Source organism: Hippocampus bargibanti, linkage group LG12 (assembly GCF_051943395.1).
Source record: "Hippocampus bargibanti isolate YZ-2025 linkage group LG12, ASM5194339v1, whole genome shotgun sequence".
In the NCBI taxonomy this organism is placed as follows: Eukaryota; Metazoa; Chordata; class Actinopteri; order Syngnathiformes; family Syngnathidae; genus Hippocampus; species Hippocampus bargibanti.
The window spans coordinates 17876881-17889483 of record NC_142745.1 but is presented as its reverse complement, the minus strand read 5'-3'; the positions used below and the strand labels follow the sequence as shown (position 1 = coordinate 17889483).

The 12603-nt window shown below is 45.7% G+C and overlaps 1 protein-coding gene across 5 annotated transcripts in view; it reads right to left on the bottom strand.

Annotated features, from left to right (window-relative positions):
* The window catches only part of cntn3b (contactin 3b), a 37481-nt gene extending 36923 nt beyond the window's left edge, over positions 1-558 (bottom strand). For 4 of the 5 annotated variants that reach the window (XR_016116634.1, XR_016116635.1, XM_089010271.1 and 1 more), the window contains exon 1: positions 79-558. The gene's annotated coding sequence lies outside the window, so the exon portion shown is untranslated. The remainder of the gene's footprint in view (positions 1-78) is intronic. The other variant, XM_089010273.1, reaches the window with a different exon arrangement.
* Between the last annotated feature and the right edge of the window lie 12045 nt (positions 559-12603).

The following is a 12603-nucleotide window of genomic DNA, read 5'->3' as shown; positions in this document are numbered from 1 at the left end:
GGGCAAATCGCACGCCAACTTGGCATATTGTTGCTTTTTTCAACTACGCACGTGTTAATAGATCAAATCGCTACTTACTTCTCACGATGTTCTCGGTTCCACTTGATGAAACTGATTTGATGGTATTTCCAGTATCCGCTTAGCGCGTCTCGAACATTGTCGTCAGGAGTCGCGTTTGCGCGCCTGGAAGCGCCAAGCTGTTATTCCCGCGCTCGGCGTGCAGCTCGACTGGATCTCACTGCCCCCCTCAGGCGCTCGTCTACCTCCACAAATCGCCCTCACCAACCCCCCACGCCGTGATTTAAGAGCCGCCGGGAGATGCCCCCCCTCCGCTCGCGCGATCCGCTTGCTTCAATCGCCACTCCAGCGGGTGCAGCTAACCCAAAAGGGAGAACAGCAGCGGCACTGAACGGCGATTGTCGACGCGCGCATCCCACGGCGTGATCTGCCTCTCCTCTTTTGTGCGCGCCGGCGCAGGAATTTGCACCCACTGGTGACGCCTGGAAATGCTGCGGCACCGGAATGCGCCAGCGGCACCCGCCTTGCTTCACGCTCGCTCACTGGATTGGGCGCGAGCCACATTAGTGCAAATTGGAGGACTTTGCTCACCCCAACCACCCCCACCCAAAAAAGTGGCTCATCATGCGTTGGTTGAATGATAGTTCTTTTATGATTCTCAAATATTGATGCCACCAAGCACCGATTTATGGATTCTTGCCCAAGTTAGAAGCAAAAAAGCAAAGTGGGCTTTTTGTTTGTTTGTTTGTTTTTATTTTTATAACAGTATGTATGTGTAAGTTCTCAGTCGTACAGGATTGGTCCATAGATGAAAAGGTTTCGACAGCCGTCATCTGTACTTCTTTGAAGGTCTCGGAGGTTTCGCTTCTCATCCAAGTGGCTTTGTCAGCTAACAAAAATTTTGCTGGTAGCACTGGCCCTATATATATATATATATATATATATATATATATATATATATATATATATATATATATATATATATATATATATATATATATATATATATATATATATATATATATGTAACGGAGTTGTGCGCTTCGATTATTAAATTATGAAGGAAGTGACGCAACGGCCCACAGTGTGGCACTATGTCCCGCCCATAGTTTCCAGAACAATCTCGAGGAGATTCAGGGTGAGTCGCAATTTTCTGTTGGTCTTGATTAACGCGCATTTTCATGACAATATCTTATTTTGTTTCCCCTTTTGTACTGTCTAGTGTTATCTAATTAGTTCCCTTATTCATTTCGAGTCCAGATTACTTTTTGTGTCATTATTTACTTCACGTTTTGTCGAGTGGAACTTTGGAGCATATGTGCTTTTCTATCGCAGTTAATCACAAGACGAAACCCATGCGACTTCACCCATCCCTTCTGCCATACTGTGTTGCAGGTAATAATTGTTTCATTTCGTTTTTATTGAACAATATTTAGTTTCTTGTGTCCTGTTTCATTTGCCCGTGAGTGTCCGTGGCGGGTTGAACTGCGCGCCAGCCATTACAAGCGCACCGCGTGTTCTGCCGAGTCTCCGCCCATGATGCGTTCAGGGACATCTTGTAAATAACACTGAACTTGTGTTGTATTCTCTTTTTCTGTAAATAACCACTATACGATCACACGTTGTTAATTCTGTTTTGTTATCTACAATGTTTTGCATTTGAGAACAATCTCGAGGAGATTCAGGTTAATCACAAGACGAAACCCATGCGACTTCACCCATCCCTTCTGCCATACTGTGTTGCAGAAATAAAAGAAATAAAAAGACACATCCACGCGTCTCGTCTTCATTAATACGGCAGCATCGTGGAGATGAAGACAGTCACTGTTGTGACACCCGTCACATTGGTGCCGTGACCTGGATCACAAGTGACTCTCCACTTCGGACCGGGACCGCGGTGCTGCACAATGAAGACGCTGTGCAGTCCCATCACTCGGTGGACGGTCTGTCGACCCCCGTTTTGGAAATACATGTAGTGTGTTAATTGTCTACCTGCTGTTTTGCAATTAGTGTGTTTTTTTTTCATGTACGTGTTTTTTGTGTCTTAAGTCTAAGAATGAGCTCCTTACAAGTAACAAGTAGCACACCTTTGAATGAGTGTGTTGGTAGAGGTAGAGGCTTCCCAACCGTGTAACAGTTGTGTAGTGTAATCCAGAGTGGTGTAGTTTGTACAGAGGGGAATGGGCAGGTTCAAGCTGAGGCCACTTATGTTAGTGGGGACAGAGTTCCTTCCCAGACCCAGTGCAGTGCATCTACGACGAGCGCACAGACAACTGATATACCGGCAACAGATACCTTTCTCCAGTCTGTCACAGTTATGTAGTGCTATGCAGGGTGATGTAGTTTGTACAGAGGGGAATGGGCAGGTGCGAGGTGAGGCCACTAATGTTAGTGGGGACAGAGTTCCTTCCCAGACCCAGTACAGTGCATCTCCGACGAGCGCACAGACCCTGACACACCGGCGACAGATCCCTTACTCCAGTCACCTGATGTAGTTGGTCAGATTAGTGACATAATTAGACAGCATTTTTGTACATCCTTGCCCGATAACCTTGTCTATTGTGCCTGTTGGTCTTTCTGTTGTCTTCCGTGTGTATGTTGCCTCACTTCTGCATAATTTAAGGAGGATGTATGTAACGGAGTTGTGCACTTAGATTATTAAATTATGAAGGAAGTGACGCAACGGCCCACAGTGTGGCACTATGTCCCGCCCATAGTTTCCAGAACAATCTCGAGGAGATTCAGGGTGAGTCGCAATTTTCTGTTGGTCTTGATTAACGCGCATTTTCATGACAATATCTTATTTTGTTTCCCCTTTTGTACTGTCTAGTGTTATCTAATTAGTTCCCTTATTCATTTCGAGTCCATATTACTTTTTGTGTCATTATTTACTTCACGTTTTGTCGAGTGGAACTTTGGAGCATATGTGCTTTTCTATCGCAGTTAATCACAAGACGAAACCCATGCGACTTCACCCATCCCTTCTGCCATACTGTGTTGCAGGTAATAATTGTTTCATTTCGTTTTTATTGAACAATATTTAGTTTCTTGTGTCGTGTTTCATTTGCCCGTGAGTGTCCGTGGCGGGCTGAACTGCGCGCCAGCCATTACAAGCGCACCGCATGTTCTGCCGAGTCTCCGCCCATGATGCGTTCAGGGACATATTGTAAATAACAGTGAACTTGTGTTGTATTCTATTTTTCTGTAAATAACCACTATACGATCACACGTTGTTAATTCTGTTTTGTTATCTACAATGTTTTGCATTTGAGAACAATCTCGAGGAGATTCAGGTTAATCACAAGACCAAACCCATGCGACTTCACCCATCCGTTCTGCCATACTGTGTTGCAGAAATAAAAGAAATAAAAAGACACATCCACGCGTCTCGTCTTCATTAATACGGCAGCATCGTGGAGATGAAGACAGTCACTGTTGTGACGCACGTCACACACATATATATATATATATATATATATAACAATGAATATATATATATATATATATATATATATATATATATATATATATATATATATAAATATCACTGACGTGCGGTGAAGTTCATGGCTGGTGAGGCACTGACGTCATCATCGTCAGATTTACCAACATATGAACTCTGCAGAGTAGTTTATTCATTATTTGATTGGCAACAGTTAACGTATTTTGTTTAAAATTTCATGTCAGCATTCTTTACATATACAAACTGTAGTATAGAAAAAAATAATTCAAAAAAACGTTTTTATCGTGTTACCTTTAGTCCATGCGCCGCTCCTTCTTAAGAAAGGCATCGATAACTTCTTTGTAGAAGCCTTCCTTATCTTTCTACAGTTTTAAAAGTCTCTCTGTCTCAACGGAGATCACTGCCAGTGAAGAAAGTCGTCCTTGATCAGTCCTGTTCCGACTGTATGTTTTCAGTGCTGAGAATGACAATCTCGTCTACTTCTACAGCAACAAATAGGGCTGCACCAATCTCCTTTTTAATGTCATTTCTAATGACATCACCAACTGCTTCAATTAAATCGTTCTGTATTCTGTTTCACAGGCTAGAAAATATAGTGGATGTCCCAAAATGACTCGCTAGCCTGTCATATTTCTGAGCGAAAGCATGTAATAGTTCAACATAGTTGCCACGATGAGCAGAGCCTTTACTTTCATCATTTCCACGTAATGCCAGCTGTTGTTTGGCAAGGAAGCAGGTGGCATTGATGAGATGTTTTAAAATCTCCCGGTTCTCCTTTACCTTAGCATTGTGGATGCTGATGTTGAGTCTTCGCTCATTTTTGATGAGGCTCCGTAAAATTTTCAGGTCGCAATATCCCATTTGAGTCCAGACATTGTCACAAGTTGAGAACAGAAGGCAGGAAAAGCAGAAAAGGCGGTTTCTTGCTGGACATCCACACAGCCAGCCTTTTCGTGTGTACCAGTCCGCCTGAAAAGAGCGAGTATTGTGTCCCGTTGTCTGAAGCAAACCTTTTAGCTCCGGTGTTGGTCTTCCTTTAATTATTACCTCCTGCTTCGATTGAAAGTCCAGTTTAGAAAATTCTTTCAATTTAGATATTGTAACGTTCAGTGCTTGTGTTATGCATGTTTGGGGGCTGGGCTTGTTGGGGTCCCGTGACGACACACACGGAGAGAAGGGAGGACCCAAGAACGGGGGTTAGGCAGTATGCCTGAGGGATTGTCTGCGCGAGACATGCCAATGTCAAATGGCACACAGCGAGGTCATGTTTATGATAATTATGTTGACAATCCGTGCCGAAATGAGCGCGAGTCCGCCATTACGGCACCACGCCGGGATGTAGCGGCCACGAGGGTTGACGGAAGCATTGATGGCGGCGCCCTGGGGTTGGCTTGGCCCTCCATGAAACCCCCCAAGTTCTCCGGGAAAGGAAGTTGGGAGGCTTATCGGGCCCAGTTTGAATTGGTGGCAGACGCGGCAAACTGGCCAAGGTGAAAGCGGCACAGTTGGCACTTTCATTAACCGACGAGGCTACTTCCTGTCTACTGCTACTAAGCCCTGGAGAGAGACTCAATTACTGTGCGCTGGTGGGCACCTTACAGAGGCGTTTCGGGGAGTTTAATTTGAAGGACTCCTTGCGCTGCGAGCTAAAACGGCGTGATCGACATCCTGGGGAGCCGCTGCCTTGTCTCATGTTCTGCCGAGTCTCCGCCCATGATGCGTTCAGGGACATATTGTAAATAACAGTGAACTTGTGTTGTATTCTATTTTTCTGTAAATAACCACTATACGATCACACGTTGTTAATTCTGTTTTGTTATCTACAATGTTTTGCATTTGAGAACAATCTCGAGGAGATTCAGGTTAATCACAAGACGAAACCCATGCGACTTCACCCATCCGTTCTGCCATACTGTGTTGCAGAAATAAAAGAAATAAAGACACATCCACGCGTCTCGTCTTCATTAATACGGCAGCATCGTGGAGATGAAGACAGTCACTGTTGTGACGCCCGTCACATATATATATATATATATATATGAACAATGAATATATATATATATATATATATATATATATATATATATATCACTGACGTGCGGTGAAGTTCATGGCTGGTGAGGCACTGACGTCATCGTCGTCAGATTTACCAACATATGAACTCTGCAGAGTAGTTTATTCATTATTTGATTGGCAACAGTTAACGTATTTTGTTTAAAATTTCATGTCAGCATTCTTTACATATACAAACTGTAGCATAGAAAAAAATAATTTAAAAAAACGTTTTTATCGTGTTACCTTTAGTCCATGCGCCGCTCCTTCTTAAGAAAGGCATCGATAACTTCTTTGTAGAAGCCTTCCTTATCTTTCTACAGTTTTAAAAGTCTCTCTGTCTCAACGGAGATCACTGCCAGTGAAGAAAGTCGTCCTTGATCAGTCCTGTTCCGACTGTATGTTTTCAGTGCTGAGAATGACAATCTCGTCTACTTCTACAGCAACAAATAGGGCTGCACCAATCTCCTTTTTAATGTCATTTCTAATGACATCACCAACTGCTTCAATTAAATCGTTCTGTATTCTGTTTCACAGGCTAGAAAATATAGTGGATGTCCCAAAATGACTCGCTAGCCTGTCATATTTCTGAGCGAAAGCATGTAATAGTTCCGGGTCAATCAGCAGAGAGCCGGACTGGGGCTATCCGGTCCATTTGGCAGAAGAACTGTGATGGCTTAAGCGTCGAGCAGCAGGAGCAGTTATGGCAGGTACTGTGGGAATTTAATGACATTTTTGCTCTCAGTGAGAATGAGGTGGGCCTCACTCACTTGGTCGAGCACCACATCGACACGGGTGACGCGCGACCAGTAAAGGTTCGCCCTCGACGCCTGCCTCTAGCCCAGCAGGAAGCCGCAGATCCGTGCCATGCTCAAGGCAGGGATTATCGAGCCCACCGACAGTCCGTGGGCGTCTGGCGTGGTCATGGTCCCCAAGAAAAAGAGCACCAAATCGCGGTTTTGTGTGGACTACAGACCGCTCAATAAGGTGACAAAGAAAGACTGCTACCCACTACCACGCGTAGACAAGACCTTGGATCTGGTCTCGGGTTCTGCATGGTTCTCGTCACTTGACCTGCGGAGTGGCTACTGGCAAGTCCCTCTCACCACAGAGTCCAAGCCCAAGACGGCATTCTGCACCACACGAGGACACTGGCAGTTTAAGGTCATGAGTTTTGGCCTATGCAATGCACCAGGGACATTTGAGCGTTTGATGGACACAATACTCACAAACATTCCGAGGCAAAAGTGCCTGGTGTATTTGGATGATGTCCTCGTCCCTGGTAAATCTTTTCAAGTGGCACTGGAATCTCTGAGACTGGTGCTGGGGAAGATTGCGGCAGCTGGGCTGAAACTGCACCCAGATAAGTGCCACTTCATGCAGCAAAAAGTGGAATTCTTGGGCCATCTAGTGGACGGTAAGGGCATCAGCACGCTGGAGGAGAAAGTCAGCACAATCAAAGACTGGCCAGTACCAAGGGACGAGAAGCAGTTAAAAAGTTTTTTGGGACTAGCTTCATACTACAGGCGGTTTGTGAAAGGATTTTCTTCTATTGGAGCATCCTTCTTCCGCCTCCTGAAAGATAATGAACCCTTCGTGTGGCTGCCGGATTGTCAGGAGGCATTCTTCAGCCTAAAAAAAGCCCTCATGAACGCTCCCGTCCTCACCCCTCCTGATCCATCCCTGCCTTTTTTGCTGGACACAGACGCGAGCAATGTCGGCATGGGGGCAGTGTTGTCCCAGGTGGGGCCAGAAGGTGAGCGAGTGGTAGCCTATTTCAGCCGCACTTTCAATAAAAGTGAACGACGCTACTGCGTTACAAGACGTGAACTGCTAGCAGTTGTTCTGGCGACACTCCACTTCAAGTACTACCTGTGTGGCGTGCCCTTCACCATCAGAACAGATCACGCCGCACTGCAGTGGTTGATGTCGTTCAGGGAACCAGAAGGCCAAGTAGCACGGTGGCTCGAGGAGCTGCAAGCATTCCACTTCACTGTGGTGCATCGGGCTGGGGCTCAGCACGCTAATGCAGATGCACTTTCCCGGCGGCCATGTTCCATTAGTGGCTGCAGCTATTGTGACCGGCGATATGCCAGGGAGTTGGAGCTTTGCGGGGAAGCGGCTGCTGCTGTGCCGACATGCTGCACCCTGGAGGCTGTGGACACTGCTGAGTGGGCTTCAAAACAACAGGAGGACCACGATCTCAACCACGTGCGGCAGTGGGTCCAGAGTGGCAGGAGGCCGCCCTGGGAAGGCGTGATGGGACTCTCTGTTGCTTCCAAAGGCCTTTGGAGCAAGTTTGATGGCTTACGCATCAAGGACGGCGTGCTGCAGAGAGCCTGGAAAGAACCTGCCACCGGGGAAGAGAGATGGCATTGGCCAAGAGCTCTCAGAGAGACGGTGCTGAGAGCATGTCATGGGGGCACCGGCTCGGGACACTTTGGCAGCACAAAGACCCTCCGACGGCTACGCCAAGGGTTCTATTGGGGGCAGCACCGACGTGACGTAGAGGACTTCTGTCGGCGCTGTGATGAGTGCATGGCCTACAAAGGACCTCAAGCCCAATCACACGCACCACTTCAGCAACAAAGGGTTGGTGCGCCCATGGAGAGAGTTGCTGTGGACATCATGGGCCCTTTCCCTGTGACAGACAGAGGGAATCGCTACGTGCTGTGTGCAATGGACTATTTTACCAAGTGGCCAGAGGAATACGCACTGCCAGACCAAGAGGCGGAAACAGTAGCTGATGCGCTACTGGGGGGCATGTTCTGCCGGTTTGGAACTGCAGATATCATCCACAGTGACCAAGGCAGAAATTTTGAGTCCAGGGTGTTCGCTGCTCTGTGTGAACGCCTTGACATGCAGAAGACGCGCACCACTCCCTTGCATCCGCAGAGTGATGGACTTGTGGAACGATTCAACCGCACCATGCAACAGCAGCTCGCCATCCTCACCTCCACACACCAACGTGACTGGGACAGGCACATCCCACTGGTGCTGATGGCTTATCGATCAGCGGTTCAGAGTTCCACCAGCTGTACCCCTGCTCTGCTGATGCTGGGCCGGGAAATACGGACACCGGCAGAAATGGCGTTTGGAAGACCACCAGGCGGCCCAGAGGACCAGCCGGGGTTGGAGTATGCCCGTCGACTGCAGGATCGGCTGGAGGCAGCGCACGCATTCGCACTGGATCAGCTGGAGAAAGCCGGAGCACGCCAAAAGAGGAATTATGACGTGCGGAGCAAGGGGCGAGACTTCCGGGCCGGGGAACTGGTTTGGGTGTATACGCCCAAACGGAAAAAAGGCCACTGCCCCAAACTAGACAGCCACTGGGATGGCCCTTGTCGGGTACTCGACCGGGTGGGGGAGGTTGTTTATCGGGTAGCGGTCCCCCCCAGGGGTGGGAAAATTGCTCTACATCGGGACAGGTTGGCCCCCTACTGGGGCAGCAGTATTCCTGTATTTGAGGCGGGGTCTGCTTCGTCCACGTCAGGTAATCTGGTTAGCCCAGGTTCCCCACCCTCCTCCAGTTTTGCCCCGAGTCAGCCAGGTCGACCACAGAGACACAGACGAAGGCCACAGCGATTTGAGGACTTTTTTTGTTGACCCCTCGGGGCGAGGGTTTCATAAAGGGGAGGGTAGTGTAACGTTCAGTGCTTGTGTTATGCATGTTTGGGGGCTGGGCTTGTTGGGGTCCCGTGACGACACACACGGAGAGAAGGGAGGACCCAAGAACGGGGGTTAGGCCTCCTTTTACTTCGGTATAATCGGCGGGCGCGCAACGTGCGACGGAGGAGGACATGCACTCTTGAGTGCTTCCTTTCATTAGGACTGCTGAACAGCAAATGAGCCCTGAATACATGTGAGCAACTGCAAGATAACATTTAATCGTCTCTGCTTGATCTGTGAACAGGTAAAATCTACAATGACTAAGAGAAAAGGCAAGGCTACCGATGCTAACACCAAAGCTAACGTCAGCCCTGTACCCCTTAATGCCGCTACTACAGGATGTGAAAGTGAAAATACTGTTTCTTTGCCTCCTGTATGTCGTCCGAAAGAAAGTCACGCCATGATTGTTGCTAATATGCACGATTACCTGGGGGGTGAACCTACTGCGGCTTCCAATGAGAATGTGGTGGGAGATTCGTTCCCTCCGCTTCCACTCTCTCCTGCGGCTACCTCTACGACAGTTTCCTCCCCTACTTCACCAGCAGCTAAAATAGCTCGCAATATCCGAGGTCCAGTTCCCAAGACCTCATGGCAATTCTGCTCGCTGAATTCGAGTCTCTGCGGCAACTAATGAACACAAGAGCTTATGCCCTAGAGGCTATGATTAAGATGAACTCAGTGACTATTGCAAAAGTACAAGCAGAGAGTAAAGAAAATTCAAAACAAATAAATGGCTTGAAAGTTTCTCTGGACCAGATGAACGCAGAGACGGTTGCAATAAAGGATAGATTGGGAAAACTGGAGTCTCACCCACGCAGTTTAAACAAAGACATGATAAACCGCATTTCCAAGTGGGAGACCTATCATCGACGTTGGAATCTTATCCTCCATGGACTGGAAGAAAACAACCAGCAGAATATCCGCCAGGAGACCATACAAGTGCTTCAGGGTGTGCTGCCTGAGGCCAAGGACAAGATCCCTGGTGTGGTGGACACCATCCATCGCCTCGGCCCGAGACGCCCAGACAGCTCCAGGAGTCGCCCTATAATGATCCAGTTTGCCTTCAGGATCCACAAAGAAGCCATCTGGGCAGCAGCGAAAGCGGGTAACTCCTTCCTCCAGGCTAAAGGTCTTCGGCTATCCCTTGACTTCCCACCAGAGGTACGTGAGAGGAGGCGTCTGTTGTGGCCCCAAGTGGACAAGGCCAGAAAGGAACATAAGCAGGCCCATTTTGTGGGATGGGGTTGAGATCTTCCCTCCCTGATATTTAGGAGGTTCTGACTGACTTAACCTCCAAGTATTCTCCAATACCTGTAAATAATTTTTGATTTACCAGGCTGTTAAGCTAATAGTATTAAAAGAATAATAAATAAATAATGAATAAAGCAGTTTCTCTTGAAATAGAAATTTAATATTCTACACGTTATGATACACATCATACATTATGGGTTTATTATGTTTAAATGTACTACTTTTGGTTATTCAGCAGTCCTTAGTCTCTATTTCTTTTTCAATAGAGACTGTGCTTCACCAAATCTTTGGTGTGAGCACTTTGTTTTTGAAGTGATCCCGTGGATTGCTGTTTGAGTTTTCTATATTTAGTTCTTATTTAAAAAAAAAAAGTAATTTCTTTTATATTTTACTTTTCCTAGCTTAATCTTTCACTTCTTCTATTTTCCTTGTCTATTTTCTACTGTTCTCATCCCTATGTCCCTTTCCCTTCTCTCCTTAAATGCCAGGGGTTTGAGGAACTCCTTGAAACGCAAAGCTGTATTTTTGTTTCTCAGAAAATTTAAGTGTTATTTCTTGTTTTTACAAGAAACTCATAGTACAACAAATGACGTCAGTCTCTGGAAAAGTCAACGGGGAAGAGACTTATGGGGAGCACACAGGTCGGAAAAAGCAGCCGGTGTCACAGTTCTAAAAGAAAATTTCTCTGGGGAAATTATTGGTCATGACAGTGACCCAGAAGGTCACTATATTATACTTATGTTGGCAATCTCTGATAAAAATGTTATCATGATTAATATATATGGGTACAATTCACGTCCTAAAAATATATTATTGTTAGAAGAAATTGATAAAAAAGTTGAGTACTGGTTAAACAAATATCCAACTGCCTATTTAATTCTGGGTGGTGATTTTAATGTAGTTATGAATAACAAACTAGATCGACTTCCACCACCAAGCCAAGCAGTCTCTAATCTATACCTCATCACCTTCATGGAGAAATACAACCTATATGATGTTTTCAGAGAAAAGTTTCCCTCTCTAAAAACATACTTGGCACTCTAAGGACCTTTCAAAACAGTCTAGACTGGATTACTGGTTGATATCTAAAACAATCTCTGCGGACCTCGTTGAAGTAGACTACCACCCAGCACCACTGTCTGATCATAAAATAATTACACTTAAGGTAACCTTGACACCAGTTATGAATATTCCTAAGGCTTTATGTTGGAAGCTGAACAATAGTTTGTTAGCCCATGATGAAGTAAAGGAAAATATAAACAGGTTAATAAAGTCTCATTGGGACACAGCTCTTCTTCAAAAATCTTTCAGCCTCCAATGGGAACTTCTAAAATACGAAATTGGTAAATATATGAGGAAATATAGCAGCAATTTAGCGAAACACAGAGGAGCGGAAGAGGATGATTTATGTGCTCAAATAATGTCTCTTTCCAGTCAATCAGCAACCCTATCTGAGGATGATCACGCCAAGTTAGCAGACTACCAAAATAAACTTGATGATATATATAGACGAAAAGCAGAGGGCGCATTCATCAGATCCAGGAGGCGTTGGCTGGAAGAAGGAGAAAAATGCTCATCGTACTTCTTTAACTTGGAAAAATCTAAATCTAAAAAGCAAACCATTGACACATTAAAAATTGATAACAAAATTGTTTCAGACTACAACAAAATCTCCTCTTTCTGCTCAAAATTCTATGGTAACCTATATACTTCCAACCATATGCAAGCAGAGCCAGTGTCAATTTTAGAGTCCATTACGTCCAATAAAACTATTAGCATTAATGAGAAAAAACGATGTGATCAACCAATTAATCTAATTGAAGTGCAGGATGCAATTAAGCAGCTCAAGATGAATAAATCTCCTGGAAACGACGGGCTTACTTCAGAATTGTATAAAACCTTCTCTGACCCTTTGGCTCCTTTCCTGCTCAATGTTTTTTCTGAAAGCATCTCAAAAGGCTCCCTCCCCTGTTCACTCTCTCAAGGTCTTATATCTCTCATTCCAAAACCAAAAAAAGACACATCATCTCTTGAAAACTGGCGCCCTATCTGCCTATTAAATACAGACTATAAAATTTTGTCCTCCATCCTTGCAAACCGAATTAGAAAATCCTATACCTTATATAATTAGTGAAACACAGTCAGGCTTC